Source organism: Alexandromys fortis, unplaced genomic scaffold (assembly GCF_014885135.2).
Source record: "Alexandromys fortis isolate MF-2015 unplaced genomic scaffold, M_Fortis_MF-2015_v1.1 scaffold_82, whole genome shotgun sequence".
Lineage (NCBI taxonomy): Eukaryota > Metazoa > Chordata > Mammalia > Rodentia > Cricetidae > Alexandromys > Alexandromys fortis.
Genome location: NW_026067963.1, coordinates 7,024,199 through 7,040,012, shown reverse-complemented (window position 1 = coordinate 7,040,012; position 15,814 = coordinate 7,024,199). Strand labels below are relative to the sequence as shown.

The 15,814-nt window shown below is 44.5% G+C and overlaps 1 protein-coding gene across 1 annotated transcript in view; it reads left to right on the top strand.

Moving 5' to 3' along the window:
- Window positions 1-1,617: 1,617 nt before the first annotated feature.
- Window positions 1,618-15,814, top strand: part of Wdr89 (WD repeat domain 89) — a 40,227-nt gene continuing 26,030 nt past the window's right edge. Inside the window, exon 1 of the mRNA XM_050153728.1 lies at window positions 1,618-1,778. The gene's annotated coding sequence lies outside the window, so the exon portion shown is untranslated. The remainder of the gene's footprint in view (window positions 1,779-15,814) is intronic.

Sequence of the window (15,814 nt, the reverse complement as noted above, 5' to 3'; positions counted from 1 at the left end):
TATGACAGGGTCTTGAGTATAAAAATTTAAGAAGACCAGAACCAGGGAGCGCTTAGTCAATCTATCCATGAGACCCAACCTATCTGACAGGTAGATTTCTGTACAATATTACATCCAGACGCTACCGGGAAATGGCTCTCTGGCTGCTGGGAGGAGCATGCCCCTGGGGCTGTGAGTACACCAGTCAAGAGAGGGCTCTGATCTATTCAGTACTATACCTGCCTGGATGACACCCACAGGCCACTGTGCTTAGTATCACTGCAAAACTGAGTGCTGGGGTTACACTGATCCCTGCACAGTCTTAAAAATGAAACCATCGCCACCTACCTGTGATATATTTATAAAGATTATGGCCTGGCAAAAGCCAAAAGATACTACTGGCAAACTGGTAAAACTTAGAAAGTCAGGTTATGAGGCCCCTAAGGTGGCAAGCCCCCAAACTCCAGTTTCCCCAGGAATTTCTTTGGTAATCTCAAAGATAAAGGTCCAGGAGGCAGTAAAAGCCAGTTCCCCAGTGTTTGGGATGCGAGAAGAGTCTATCAGTTTCTTAACCATTCTCAAACTGACACAGGTCAGTACTCCAAGATCCCAAGTCCCATATTAGGTTGGAATAAAACTAATCAAACAATAAACTCTACTTCCAACTCTAATAGCTGTAAATGGGACCAACCTAAACTCACCCAGGGGGAACTTCGGGGGGAGGGTGCCTATTTAATGACACCATGCTACTCCCTAGCTAATTCTCCCTCCGCAGGTTCCTCTAGACCTACACAGAAGGTTAACTGCAGGAATGGCAGTCGAATGTATTTCCAGGCCCAGAGACTACCTGGCTTGCTTGCACTAATGGCTTAACCAAGTACATTTTTTCTGAATTGCTTACACTGGAGACCCCACTTTCTTTGCGTGCTCGTGCATGTTATACCACAGGAGTTCATCAATAATGAAGAAGAGAGCAGGGTCCACCTAAATCTACATTCTGGGCTTCCCCATGCACAAGGATGAGCTCATTCTCCTGCTGGTAGAGGCAGATGCCATGGGCTCCACTACGGTTTATCAAAATAAATTTAAAAACCGACAACGAAGCAAGGCATGGATGACACAGGGCCGGATCATCATGGACAGAGTCTCCTGGGCCCGAAGCAAAACTACCTCCAGATTCAATAACTGTTTTATCCCTGACAAAGGGAGAGCTCCTGTCACCTTCCGTTATACCCGTGCGGGCCTGAAAGTCGGGTACCACTCATTCATACCGGCCTGTGCCGCTAGGCTTTGTGATCACGTGGTGACTTCGGGGCTACCAAATCCTGCCTCACTCTCAGGATGAGTCCCCTAGTCTGCGTAAGAACTTTCTTCTCCAGTCTGAGGAAGCCAAGGAAATACTGGAAACCCCAGCTTCAAGAACCCGGTAAAGCCACATCCGCATGAAAAGGCAGAACTCACGTTATTCTTGTCGTCTATTGGTCACACATCCAGGAAGCTGGGTGGCAGCGACTTCCGTTAACCCGACCTAGGGGGCGGTGTTGTACGGCGCTCCGCCCCCCTCGGCTGAATCACGCATGCGCAGGCTTCCTGTTCTCGTCCAATCGGAAGGTAGCGAGCGAAGCCGCGTTGCTCCTGCTTCTTCGGCGCCCGCGGTTGTGGACCGCCTCTCTGCTGTGGACCAATCCGCTTCGGCTTCCTCTATAATTTTCTCCAATCAGAGGAGGAGGGCGGGGATCCGGACGGCCGTGGGCAGAGCGTGGTTTCTCTCCAGCGCCAGTGTGGGGATTGCTTCAGAGGTACCTTCTGCTGGGCCGGGCGGGGTGACTATCATGGGCGACAGCTCTCTCGACCGGCGGCCGCCGCGCGGGATGCGCGTGGAAAGCTCTGGGCGGGGAGCGCGGAGAGGAGCGGGCGGTGCGGGAGCGCGGAGCACGTGCGCGCGAGGGAGGCTGAGTGGGTCTCTTGAGTGTCAGGCTGTGTGGTCGATGACGGATAGGTAGCCCCTGCTCGCTCATGCCTGCCCTTCCTGCACTCACTGCACACCCACTTCTGGCTCTTGCCTCTTTCGCTGTCAGAAAGCAGATTTTCACTTAGGAAGCAAAGCCAAGGAATACACTGTATGCCGTGATGCCAGCTTCTATGCGATGACTTCCGTGTGTCGTGGCATCTGGTTCACACACCTATCTGCAGAGCTTGGTGCTGGCCCGGTGTGATGGTGCACACCTGTGATCCCAGCACTGGCCGGGAGACAGAGGCAAGAGGATGCCTTGAGTTGCCAGGCAGCCAAAGCTTCCTAGGGAAACTTTGTCTCACACGTAGATACACACACACACACACGCACACACACAACTAACTCACAACAAAAAACACTCAAGAAGTACATGCTGTCTGCATGCTCATCTTCATTTGAAAAAAATATATTTTGTGTGAGTGTCAGCTTCTTCAATTGCACGATTAAAATCAGTTATAATAAATTGCTTCTTAGTATTGTGATAATCCAATGAGAAATGGACTTAAAGTATACGTTACTGGTCTCAGATCTGCTTGTTTCTGTTGGTATAACAGCATCAGCACGGCTAGAATTGTACAAACATGCAGCCTGGTAACACTGTGTGAGATACCTCCGTGTGGACCATTTCCCAGCCTGCCGGGTTCAGGATAGTATTTATTGTCCAGAGAACAAAGTGAGCAATGTTTGGTTTGTATTTTTACCTTAGATATTCTATAACATTTAAGGCAAAAGTAAGCCTGCATTACTTGCTGACTTTTCTTTCACTTCCCATCAGTGCAGTTTTGGAGTAGGTTCAGGGGATCGAATGTAGGTCAGATGAGTAATCTCACTGGCCCTGTTTTTGAGACATTCTCACACTGTTCCCTAGGCTGTCCTAAGTTCACTGTTTATCTTAGGCTGGCCTCAAGTCTAATCCTCCTTCCTCATAAGCCACCATGGCTGACTACTGTTCAGCTTTTGGAAGGGCTTCTTGGTTTCATATGGCTGCTTAACAAATTACTACTATACTTAGTGACTTCAGACAGCAGCTGGATGGTAGCACACACCTTGAATCCCAGCACGCTTCTGTGTTCAAGGCCAGCCTGGTCTCCAAGAGCTAGCCCCAGGACAGCCAGGACAGAACTACACAGAGAAACCATGTTGGGGGGGGGAAGCATAAATGTGAAGCTGGAGAGGTGATTCAATGACTGCTTTCTGCACAGGATATGGTGGAACATGACTTTCATCCTAGCGCTCTGGAGGCAGAGGCATGGGTAGAGGCCAGCCTGATCTACTTAGTAAGTTCTAGAACAGCCAAAGCTGCAAAGAGAGACCCTGCCTCAAACAAACAAAAAACCTCCAGAAGATCTGAAGCTGCTTCTGGCCTCTTCAGGCACTAGTACACAGGCATTCACAGACACGTGCACACTGGTAAAAATAAGCAGCACAAACGTATTAGCTTTCAACTTGGCTCTAAAGTATTTTACGAGGCTAATGTCAAGGTATCAGGGACCTGAAGCCTCTTGGACATCTCAGAGGCTTATGTGTTTTTCTAGCCTTTTCCAGCTTCTAGTGACTGTATCTGTTAGCCTACAACTCTTTTTGCCTTTTAAAGACATTCCACCCTATAGCCCTGGCTGGCCTTGAATGCATGGTAACCTTCCTGCATTAGGCTTCCAGGTGCAGGGGTTTCACGTATGGACCATCCTGCTAGACTCAGTGTGTAGCTCCTGACAGTCTTCTTTGGTTGGCTGCTCCCATCATCATCTACCTCTGTAACTGAGTCTCCACCCCTCCCTCTTCTGAGGAAACTTGCGGCATGTAGGGCTTTCCCAGATAGTCAGAAATTATTCTCTCTGTCTCAGGATGCTGTGCGAAGGTATGTTAAACCTTCTTGTCATAATGAGGAGTGCTAATGGGTTCTAGGAGGTGGGTCCGACTTAAGTATCTTTGGGAGCCATTTTTCAGCCCTCCACAAAGGCTCTGATGCACAAATAACCCTGTGCCAGAACTGAATGTGCAGTAGGGATTTTAAGAGAGAAAGGATAGGCTTCCAGAGAGCTGTGAGAGAGCTGGGCAGCTCTTGAACACAGAGGTAACTGGATAGTCCTCTGCTGTAAAACTAGAATCGATTATGTAGAGAATTACCACTGGATTCTAACCTACCTTAAGAATTCATGTGACTTGCAGTCAGTTCATTGATTCTGATTGATGCCATTTTGAGTTATTTATTTATGAGATCACAACATTACCGTTCTTGGGAAAGGTTATGATTTATCCCGGGCTTCTTTCCCAGTTTACTTCAGTCAGATAACTTCAGGTTTGTATATATCCCCCACTTTAAGTATCATGATCTTAGGTGATGGGAATCAGCTCTTCTGACAACCCAGTCTTTTGGGAGTGGTAGTGCCTGGCACAGGGAAGGCAGGTTCTTGAGGGTAGGAGGGAAGCCGGAAGCGCCAGCGTTCAAGGCCTAGTCTCAGCTGCACAGCGCGTTAGAGGGCAGCCTGAGCACATGAGACCCCATGCCACAACAGTTAACAACAAAACCCAGCTACTTCAAACCTCTGGGTCCTGTTGCTCCTAACGATTTGCAGAAGGCTTTATGGAGAACTGGACCGACGGGGTCCCCTCTGGTCTCAACAAAAAAACACAGCAACTCTGTTGACTTCAGAGTTATCCCGTCTTCACACAAAGACATCTCTTGCTAGAATTCAGTTTTTGAGAGACATGTTTACATGTGTAGTTACAAGTATAGATACACTGGAGTAAATGTATGAAAACCCAGCTCCAGATAGGCATTCACTATATAAAAACTTAATAAAGATTTGTGTTTGGGGCTGGGCAGTGGTGGCGCACGCTTTTAACCCCAGCACTTGGGGGGCAGAGGCAGGTGGATCCCTGTGAGTTCAGGGCCAGCCTGGTCTGCAAGAGCTAGTTCCAGGACAGCTAGAACTGTTACACAGGGAAACCCTGTCTTGAAAAACAAAACAACAAAAAAAGAGTTGTGTTTGGTTTGGTAGGAGGGGAAAGGACCAGGAGGAGCATGCATGAGAGAAGTTTCTCGTGGATCAGACCTAGAAGTGGCCCGTGTTATTTTCTTTCGTACTTCATTGGCTAGAAGTCTTTGGCATGGTTACATAATAACTAACCTGATTGGAGGCCTAGCTATTGATCTGTTGTGCCAGCAGTTGGCTAAGGCAGCAGCTCATTTAGCCACCTACTTATAACTTGCCCTCAAGGAGTCCTTAGTTTCTTAATCCTTTAAATTCTCCATTGTGCTGGGCACTGTGGGGTTCACCTTTAATCCCAGCATAACAGGCGCTCTGTGAGCTCAAGGCCAACCTGATCTAGGCTAGCTAGGACTACATAAGGAAGCTCTGTGTCAAAACCAAAACCAAATGAATAGTCTCAATTGTTGTTTAGATGTCTATTGTTCAAGAGTCCCTCTGAGGCTGATGCTAGTGATCCATGCTGGTGTTGGGTCCACAGCAAAAAGCTGCTCCCCTTTCCTCCGAGGAAGTCTGGGCTTACAGTCAGAAACTGCCATTACAGTTTTCTGTGTCCTGGCTGAGCAGTGAATGAAATGAGGACGTGACCACTCCGAGGCAGTAGACTATACATGACTAGTAGACTGAACCAGACCTGGGGGGAGGGAAGATAGGGATGCCAGAGAGGAAGAGAATGGAGGGCCAAGAAGGCAAAGGGGAGAGAGAAAGCATGACCAAAATGTCAGGGTTACATAGGAATGGGGGGAAGGGAAGCAAAGTTGGGGTTTAGTATAGGGGACGGCGGGGGGGGGGGGGGGGGGGGGGGGGGGGGGGGAAGCTGAGAGGAGACTGGAACTTGCTATGTTGAGGCCAACAAGTGCTTTGGTATGCTAATAGGCCCCACCTTTAGCCCCCCCCCCCTCTCGTTTTTTGTTCAAGACTGGGTTTCTCTGTGTAGCCCTGGCTGTCCTGGAACTCATTCTGTAGACCAGGCTGGCCTCAAACTCACAGAGATCCGCCAGCCTCTGCCTCCCAAGTGCTGGGATAAAACTACTCCACCACTGCCTGGCGAACCTAAGGCTTTGTACATGCTAGTCGCATACAAACAGCTACACCCTCAAGCTCCTATTTTCTCTCTCCTTGAAACATTGCCTTACTTTGTAGCCCAGGCTAGCCTTGAACTCAATATCCTTCTGCTTCGGCCTCTGGAGTGTTGGAATCAGTCCCTGAAGTAAAGGGAGGGGGAAGTAGTGAGACGATGGGGTAGGAAGGCTTTCTGAAGCAGGTCCGAGCAGGTCCTTGTTGATCCAGGAGCCCTTTCCTTTTTCCCTCTCTGGCATCAACTCACTGCAATCATACTTGGTCTAGGGACAGTTACAAACCTTGTATTCCTTCAAGTTACACATCACAGCGGTTCCCATGCCTCCTGTTAAACGATGTACAGGATTAAAGAATAAAAGAAGGCTACTGCATTTTCCAGATGTTTTCTGAAAGCCACTGGGTGTTCATCTTTCTCTAAGTTTGAAAAAGTTATTTAATAGTTAACATTTCAATAATTTTTGCAGGCTTTTAAGATTTAAAATGTTGGGCAAAGGAAAGGAGGGAAAAGACACTTGTCTTCAAGGACTATTAAATTTAAATGGGCGGGGCGGTGGTGGCGCACGCCTTTAATCCCTGCACTTGGGAGGCAGAGGCAGGCCTGGTCTACAAGAGCTAGTTCCAGGACAGGCTCCAAAACCACAGAGAAACCCTGTCTCGAAAAACAAAACAAAATAAAACAATAACAACAAAAAAATTTAAGTGGGTGTATGTTGAAATAAATGATGGCTAGAATCTCTACTTATTTGATTATTTATTTGACCAACTTTCTGTAGTTCAGATTGGCTTCTAACTTGTTATCCTGCTTCAGCTTTCTTCTCTTTCACACACAAACACACGCACACACACGCACACTCGCATGCACAAACTGCATGTTCTTGCTCTCTTGCTCTTTCTCGATTGCTCGCTCTTTCCTGCTGCTGAAGACTGAACTGAAGGTCTTACGCACACTAGATGATCCATCCCACTACCACTTCACTACATCCCCACTCCTACTGTTTGACCTTTTAGACATGCTGGTTGGTGGTGGAATACTGGGCCTCACACATGTTTGAGTAAGTGACTTTCCACAGAGCTACATCTCCAACCCCTTGCTGTCTGAAGAAAAAATTTCTGGCTAGGTGTGGTGGCGCATAGTCTCAGGACTCTGGAGGCCAAGGCAAGCTGATCTTGGAGTTTAAGGCCAGCCTGGTATAGGTAGTGAATTCCAGGCCAGCCAGGGCTGCGTAATAAGACTCTGTTTCAAAACAAACAAAGACAACAAGAAAAAAGAACTTACATTTCTTGAGTGCAGCAGAGCCAGTGGCTAAGAACACAGAATTTTAGTGAAACTGCTTGGGTTACCCCTGTATCTGTCTTTGCTGTCTCTGTACCTTGGTCTGTTTATTTTTAACTGCTCTGTTTATGCTTCAGTTTCCCCAGCTGTGAAGTTGAATAGCAATAAGCACTTCTTAAGATGTTGTGAATATTTGAAGGGCTTAAACCGGTACTTGACAAACACTGTTAATTGAATAAAAGTACTCCCCCTTGACTTTATTTGATGATATTAATTATTAATGTGATATAAATAGCAGGGTGGCTGGTTATTTATTTTCATATTTTATTTTGTGTGTCAGGGGACAACTTGAGGGAGTCAGTTTACTTCTACCATATGAATTCTAGGGGCAAAGGTTACCAGACTTGGTGTCAAGCACTTTTACCCACTGAACTGTTTCTCTGGCCTACTAATTTTAATTATATCTCAAAATTGGTGATGTTTTTACTTATTTTGTTTTGTTGATTGAGCCTGGGTCTTTCTATATAACAGAGTCACTTAAAGTGTAGCGGCTTCCTGCTCTTCTCCAGGGAAAGCTTCCCCAATGCAAGTGTAACAACTCTGCTGCTGGGGGAAGGTTTCTCCTATGAAGTTGTTGCAGCGACCCTCCTCTAGGGGACAGTTTCCCCTGCGTTACAGTTCGAAAGTGTTACACTTGTGCCTGGCTCTGGTGAAAGTTGTTACAGCCTAGCTCTGCTCCATCAAAAGTATCACAGCACACAAACCTCACTCTTGAGATTAATGGGAAGGAAGGATCCTCCTGGGGCTGCCTCTAGAGTGAGAAGCAGCAGCAAACTGAACAGGATACAGGGCTTTTATATAGGTTTTTTTGTTGTGGTTGTTTTGTTTTGTTGGTGGGGGAGGTACATGGCAGAGCTTTCCAAAGTGATTTGGGATTAGTGGATTTTTGTATCCTGATTCCGGGGCAGGATCAGGGTTTGGTGGGATTTCCTGTCCAGGTACCTCAGGGATTGGTGGGATTCTGCAACCTGCCTTTGGGGAAAGCTCAGGGATTGGTGGGATTTCAAGACCTGGTCCTGGACAAATGTGCTATCGTGTTCAGTTTAACCTTACCTTTTAAACTCTACTGCACTTAGTTATATAAATTGGGAGCAGCAGAGGTAACACCCAGATGTGGTAGTGCACACCTGTAACCCAAGAACTTGAGTACAAGTTTGACAGGACCCATAGGATTCTGTCTCAGAAGACCAAGTAAATAACTGAAAGAAAAAAAAAAAGTAAAATACAAACATGACATGGATTCAGTGCATGTTACAGCAGTGATGCACATGAAAGAACGGGTAAATAACAATTGGGAATGTAAAAAAACAGGGTTGGGGAAGATCTGATTTGCTGATAGTCACCTTCCCTCAAAAGTAAGCCAAGGTAAATCTCATACAGATGTTTTCCCATAAAGCCAGCTCCTGTTTTCTTTTTTTAAAAAATATTTATTTATTAATTAATTTATTTATTATATATACAATATTTGTCTGTGTGTATGCCTGCAGGCCAGGAGAGGGCACCAGACCTCAGTACAGATGGTTGTGAGCCACCATGTGGTTGCTGGGAATTGAGCTCAGGACCTCTGGAAGAGCAGCCAGTGCTCTTAACCTCTGAGCCATCTCTCCAGCCCCAGCTCCTGTTTTCTGTAATGCTGCCAATTCCTCTCCAAATGGTGCCTTCATCTCCTATTGTGTTGGCTTATTTTTGTGAGCATATATTAGTTATTATACTTAATGGATTTCATCATGACATTTTCATATACATAGCCATGCCATATTTAACTCCCCCCGTTGTCCTCTCTTGCCCCACACCTCTAGACCCCCTTCCTCTCTGCAGCTAGACCCACCCCCATTTTTATGACTGTGCCAGTCCCAGTGAGTTTAATTAACTGCTTGTGTGAGCCTCAGTGAGGCCCTGTTGACTACACCACTGAAGCAAATGTCTCTCCCTCACCCATGTTTATACTTCTTGGCTGCTGTCAAATCTTTTTATCTTGGTTCTGATTTCTCTTTAGAGCCCTTCTCCTTGGATCCTTAGTCCTGTGTTAATCAGACTTAAAGTTGTTAGCATGCATAGCAGCAATCTCTTTTCAAGTAAGGAAGAGAGAAAATGAATGTTGAAGCTATTTTTTTTCTTATTTTTTCCCTACCTGTGATGCTACTAGCCTTAATGTAGCACTGAATTCTTTTTGAAGGTATTCTAAACTTTCTCTTGAAGATTGTAAAGTATTTTTGAACTAAGAAAGGAATTTGAAACTAACAGTCCTCTGAGCCATTTTCAAATAATGCAATTTCTGAATCATTGGGCTATTTTTATCTTAAATGATTAATGGGTAGGCTTGTATTTTACATAAAAATATAATGTTATAAAGTACTGCATTTGGAAATTCAAGATCACCCGATCCTTTTGTGAAGTAAAAGTAGCATTCTGAATACTTGCTGAGTTTCCCCCAGTAGAGTACATTAGTGTTTATTGATGTTCTCTGCAGACAGAGAGCTGTGTAATACTGAGATCCTGACCAGGTCCTTAGCTTCTTCAATTCTGTCTTCCTGGAGTGCGCTGGCTAGTTTATGTCAACTTGACACAAGCTAGAGTTGTTGGAGAGGAAGCAGCCTCAACGGAGAAAATGCCTCCAGAGATCAGACTGTAGGCAAGCCTGTAGGACATTTTCTTAGTGAATGGTGTGGGACGGTCCAGTACTTTGTGGGTCTGGCCTGTATAAGAAAGAAAGCAGACTGAGCTTGCTGAGCAAACCAGTAAGCAGCACCTCGTCCAATCCCTCTGCATCAACTCATGCTGCCAGATGCCCTGCTTGAGTCCCTGTCCTGACTTCTTTGCTGATGAACAGCAATAGAGAACTATAGATAAGCCAAATAAACCCTTTCCTCCCTAAGTTTGCTTTGGTCATGGTGTTTCATCACAGCAATAGTAAACCAAACGAAGACACGGAGTTTTATGAGAATGAAGGAGTTTGGCATGAACTACTGACATTCTCAAAGCTGTGGTTATGGATGGTTTATCAATATGTTACATTTCAATTTGTTTCTTATGTAGTAACCTTTCTTAAGAAGAAAAAAGGTGGGAGGGGAATTGGACTGTTTCTTCTGAGGCTTTAGGGTGGTTTGTGAGCCTTCCTGTTTAATCTTCATTGTTTTACATATAGGTGAGTAATTCTTACCTTTGTCTCCTGGTTTTCCTCTACCAAGTACAGTTTGTGTTTGTGTTTGCCTACTCTCACGGGAAGTAGGGTTGTTAGCTACAGACTGGTAGAATGACGGGTCTGAAAAGATTGGAAGCCAGCTGTAGTGACACACCTGTGATCCCTGTTTGTAGGAGCAGAGGCAGGAAGATTGTGAGTTCAAGGCTTGTCAGGAACACTTAGTGAATACCAGAGCAGCCAGGGTTACATAGTGAGACCCTGTCTCCTAAACAACAAAAAAGAACTGAAAAATATGTTTCTTGTCCTTATGAAGTTTTATACTCTTTAGTAGGCAGAAGCAATGAAAAGTATGTAAAGTATAGATAATTAACACATCAACTTACTTAGCAAATGATTATTGCTGCATGAATATCACAATATATTGATATCTAGAGGAAGCTGAAATTCATTTTGTGCTGGATTAATATCTAGCCAGTAGAAGTTGAAGTGAATCATGAGGTATGGGTAGGAGCTAGGATGTGGGATTCTTAGAGTAGCAATCCTTTTTCTGGTTCTGTTGTTGGAAAAATATTTTACTGCCTAACACATTTACCCACTAGAATGTTGATGGCTGGAAAATACAGTCATTTACCTGTAGTTCATACAGAAACACAAAATAATTATTATGATATTTATCATTATTAAAAATTTTGTTAGTCAGATGTGGTGACTTTAATCCTAACATTTGAGAGGCAGATGCAGCTGGATATCTGTGAGTTCAAGGCCAGTCTAGTCTACATAGTGAGTTCTAGGTTGGCCAAGGCTACATGCTGAGACTTTGTCTCAGAATAATTTTTTTTTTTTTTTGTTTTCTGTACTCAAGAAATAATTATGTTTGGCCAGTGGTGGCACTTGAGAGGCAGAAGCAGGTGGATCTCAGTGAGTTCAAGGCCAGCCTGGTCTACAAAGTGAGTGTCCAAGACTGTTAAAAACAACAACAACAACAACCCTGTCTCAGGAAAAAGCAAAACAAAAGAAAAAGAGCAATAATTATGTTTGGGTGTGGTAGTTCATGCCTGTCAGTCTCAACATTCAAGAGAGGCAAGAGGATTGCTTAGAATTCCAGGTCAGCCTTCACATTGTCTGGCACTTTTCCTGTGAAGATGTAAACAAGTATTTATTCAGTCCAAATAGGGCACAAGGACAGAGCAATGATTCTACCAAAGTCCAGCTTGCTGAGTCAGTGCCTTTATTGGGGCCACTTACAGAGTATAAGTGGTAACTTGCAGAAACAGGCAGGTACAACTGAGAGGCAACTACATCATTGCAAAGCCTACCCCGCCTGGGTGCTGCTCTTGTGAAGCTCTCTGCAGTTTGTGGAGCAGAGAGTCTCTTCTCTTCAGCAGTCTTAATTGCTTACATAACCCTGGGGAGGGCTGATTTGATCGTGAGCCTAGATGAGTAAGATTTGAAATCGGCAGAAACAAATCATAGGAAAGCCCATATTTGAAATTTTGGTGGCATAGACAAGTAGGTGTAGGGGTTTAAACAGACTCTAGAGTAATGAGATTGGAGTTTTGAAGAGAGCTCTGAGTTGCGTGAAAGTCTAGATGCTCACGTGGTGGAAATAATTGCTCTTGTCTAGGGAGAGAGAAACGTCCAAGAAAAATTCAGTTCAATTTCAATTGTCAGAATCAGCTTCAGAAACACCTGTTACTGTGAACATGTTTGGGGACTAGAGTTCCTTCCCGAGTCAGCCCTGTGTTCTCCTGTGTTGGGTCTGCTGCTAGATGGCAGTAGTAGCCAGCACCATGGGCAGGGAAGGCAAGTGTAGAAGTGACAGCCGGGGAGAGCAGCGGCCAAGTGGCACTAAGCTGGCTTTGTTTTCAGTCATTTTTATCCTTCACGTCAGATCTGTAAAGAAAGTAAAGTGTTTTTTCTCATAATAACGAGTGTTTATAGGATGGTTCAACAGTTACACCTCTGTTGTTTCTCTGTTAAGCTCTTTTACTGTGTTCAGCAGAGAGATGAGTTTAGAACTTACTAGATTCTGCTTTTATGATATAGGGCAAATGTTTAATGCTTTATTGCACACATGTTAGAAAAGACTAAATATATTTAAAGGTTTACCAATTACTGGTTTTTGCTATATTTATTACTTTCATATTTTTTTCTAAGACAGGGTTTCTCTTTGTAGCCCTGGCTATCCTGGAACTTGCTCTGTAGACCAAGATGGCCTCAAATTCATAGATTTGCGTGCCTCTGCCTCACAAGTGCTGGGATTAAAGGCATGCACCACCACCGCCTGGCTCACTTTTATTATTTTTAATTATATGTAGGTGTGTGTCCCCATGAGTGTAGGTGCCCATGGAGGCCAGAGGCATCTGATTCCCTGGAGCTGAAGTTACAGACACTTGTGAGCTATGTTATATGGGTGCTGGGCACCAAACTCAGAGTCTCTGGAAGAGCAGCAAAGCACCAAGTGCTCTTAACCACTGAGCCGTCTCCCCAGCCTCAGCAGTTACTGTTTGTTTTTTTTTTTTAAAAAAAGATTTATTTATTTATTATGTATGCAACATTCTACCTCCATGTATGTCCACATGCCAGAGGGTGCCAGATCTCATTACAGATGGTTATGAGCCACCATGTGGTTGCTGGGAATTGAACTCAGAACCTCTGGAAAAACAGCCGGTGCTCTTAACCACTGAGCCATCTCTCCAGCCCAGCAGTTACTGTTTTGACTTACATTTCTTCATACTTTTAGGATCGTCTCCTAGCTTGGAGTGTTAAATAGGGATCCTACGTATAAATGCAAAAGGTGGCATCTTTAGCTGTCAGTTTGTCCTACCTGGTCTGAAGTACTTAACTGGTAGATTTCCCTACTTATCGTGTGGAAGCCTTAGATTCGATCATCCCTACCACTACCATCCCTCAAGTTGCCGTATTGATTGAGAGATGGGAACATGATTAAAAGTTCCTTAGTGTCCAGAAGCTTTCCTTGTCTCACCTCATCTTAGTCTCTGGTAAAAAGCGGACATATATCATCAACATAAATATATTATAACATCTTTCTGCTTGGTTCCTTAGAGCAGCATTTTAGAGTAGCATGGATACTGAGTGCACCTGGGCAGTATCCAATTATGTGTACATGTTATGGTGGCTAGTTTTAGTCATCTAGAAAGAAGGACTCTCAGTTGACAAGCTATTGCCCCCAGATTGGCCTCTGGTGCATTTTCTTGATTCATGATTGGTGTGGAAAGACCCAGATCACATGGTCAGAGGGGATTGGATCCCTTGGAGATGGAGTTACAAGAGCCACTGTGTGGATCTTGGGAATAGATCCTGGGTCCTCTGGAAGAATACCCAGTGCTCTCAGCTTCTGAGCCATCTTTCCAGCAAATAGACCCAGGTTTTCTGTAAGAAAAGGAAGTGTTCCTAGCCATGGAGCCAGCTTTCCAGCCCTTATATTGTGTTTCCCAACCATTAACCTACATGTCTTTTCTTAAACACATTTTCTGGTTTATAAGTGTAGGAATTTAGGATTTGATTGTAATATTTTTGTTTGAGACTACTTCCCATTATGTATTTATTCAACAGTTTTGGGTGTTAGATAGAAAAATAAAGATACTTATTCCTTGTAATCAGTTAAATTTTTTTTTCTTGTACAGCTTTGTTTTGTGATTTTCAGAGGGGCCTTGTGTGCCATTGCCCATGGCGGAGGTCAAGGGACAGCATTGTGGAGCTTGTTCCCTCCCACCTTTGGATTCCTGAGATGGAGTTTAGGGTGCTGGATTGATGTGGCTATGGCTTTGTTCTCTGAGTCATCAGATGGCCCCCCATCTCAACCCTGCCTTTGAGATAGGGTCTCAGCCTAGGCTGCCCTTGAGTTCACGATGGAGCTAACAATAATCTTAAACTTTTTTTTTTTTTAATTTTTTTCTTCCTTTCACTGAAAATGGATTTTGTTGCCCGCCAATGGTGGCACACACCTAAAGCGAGTTCCAGGGCAGCCAAAACTGTAACACAGAGATACCCTGTCTTGAAAAACAAACAAACAAACACCATAAAAAAGAAAAGAAAAAGAAAGAAAATGGATTTTCCCCCCCACACAATATATCCTAATTACGGTTTCCCCTCCCTCTCCTCCTTTCAGTTTCTCCCCACCTCCCCTCCCATCCCCCACCTCCCCTCCCATCCGGATCCACACACTTTCTTTCTCGTTAGAAAACAAACAGGCTTCTAAGGGACAAAAGTAAAATAAAACAGAAACTAATACATTGTAATTAGACGAAACAAATGGAAGGAAAAGAACCCAAGACAAGGCACAAGAAACAGAGACCCGCGCTGTAGACAGACTTTTCTTTGGCTACCGGATCACAAAAGAACGACATGGAGACTTATTAATTATGAAAGCTTGGCCTTAGCCTAGGCTAGTTTCTAACTGGTTCTTAGGACTTATAATTAACCCGTATCTTTTAATCTGCGTTCTTTTATGTGGCTTGGTTATCTTTACTTTGTACTGCCCATCCTGCTTCCTCAGTGTCTGGTGGCAACCCCACCTTCTTCCCAGGGATCTCTCCGCCTGGAAGTCCCTCTGATCTCTCCCGCCTCGCTATTGGCTGTTCAGCTTTGTATTGCCCCAGTCACAGCAATACGTCTTTCCAGTGTGCAAATATCCCACAACACCGGGCTGGAGAGATGACTCAGTGGTTAAGAACACTGATTGCTCTTTGGGTTCAATTCCCAGCATCCACATGGCAGCTCACAACTGTCTGTAGCTCTGACATGCTCACACAAACATACGGGCAGACAAAACACCAATGCACGCAAAATAAAAATAAATTTTAAAAAAGAAAGAGACAGAGACCCACTCATTCACATACTGAAGGATCCCATAAAAACAACAAAGCCATAACATATATGCAGAGGACATGACACAGATCCATGCAGGCTCCATCATGCTACCTCAGCCTCAGAGTTCATATGAGCTTTGATCATATTGCTTTAGAAGGCCTGTGTTTTCTTGGTGTCATCTATCTCCTCTGGCTCTTACACTTTCCTGCCTCTTCTTCAGTGGGGTTTCCTGAGCCATGAAGGGAGGGATTTGATGAAGCTATCCCCTTCTAGGGCTAAGTCTTCCAAGGTCTCACTCACAGCATAATGTCTCTGTATTTGTTCCCATCTGCCACCGGAGGAAGCTCTCCGACGATGGCTGAGCAAAGCACTGAGTGTAGTAAAATGTCTGTATTGCTACTTTTTTTATATATAAATTTATTTATTTATTTATTTATTTATTA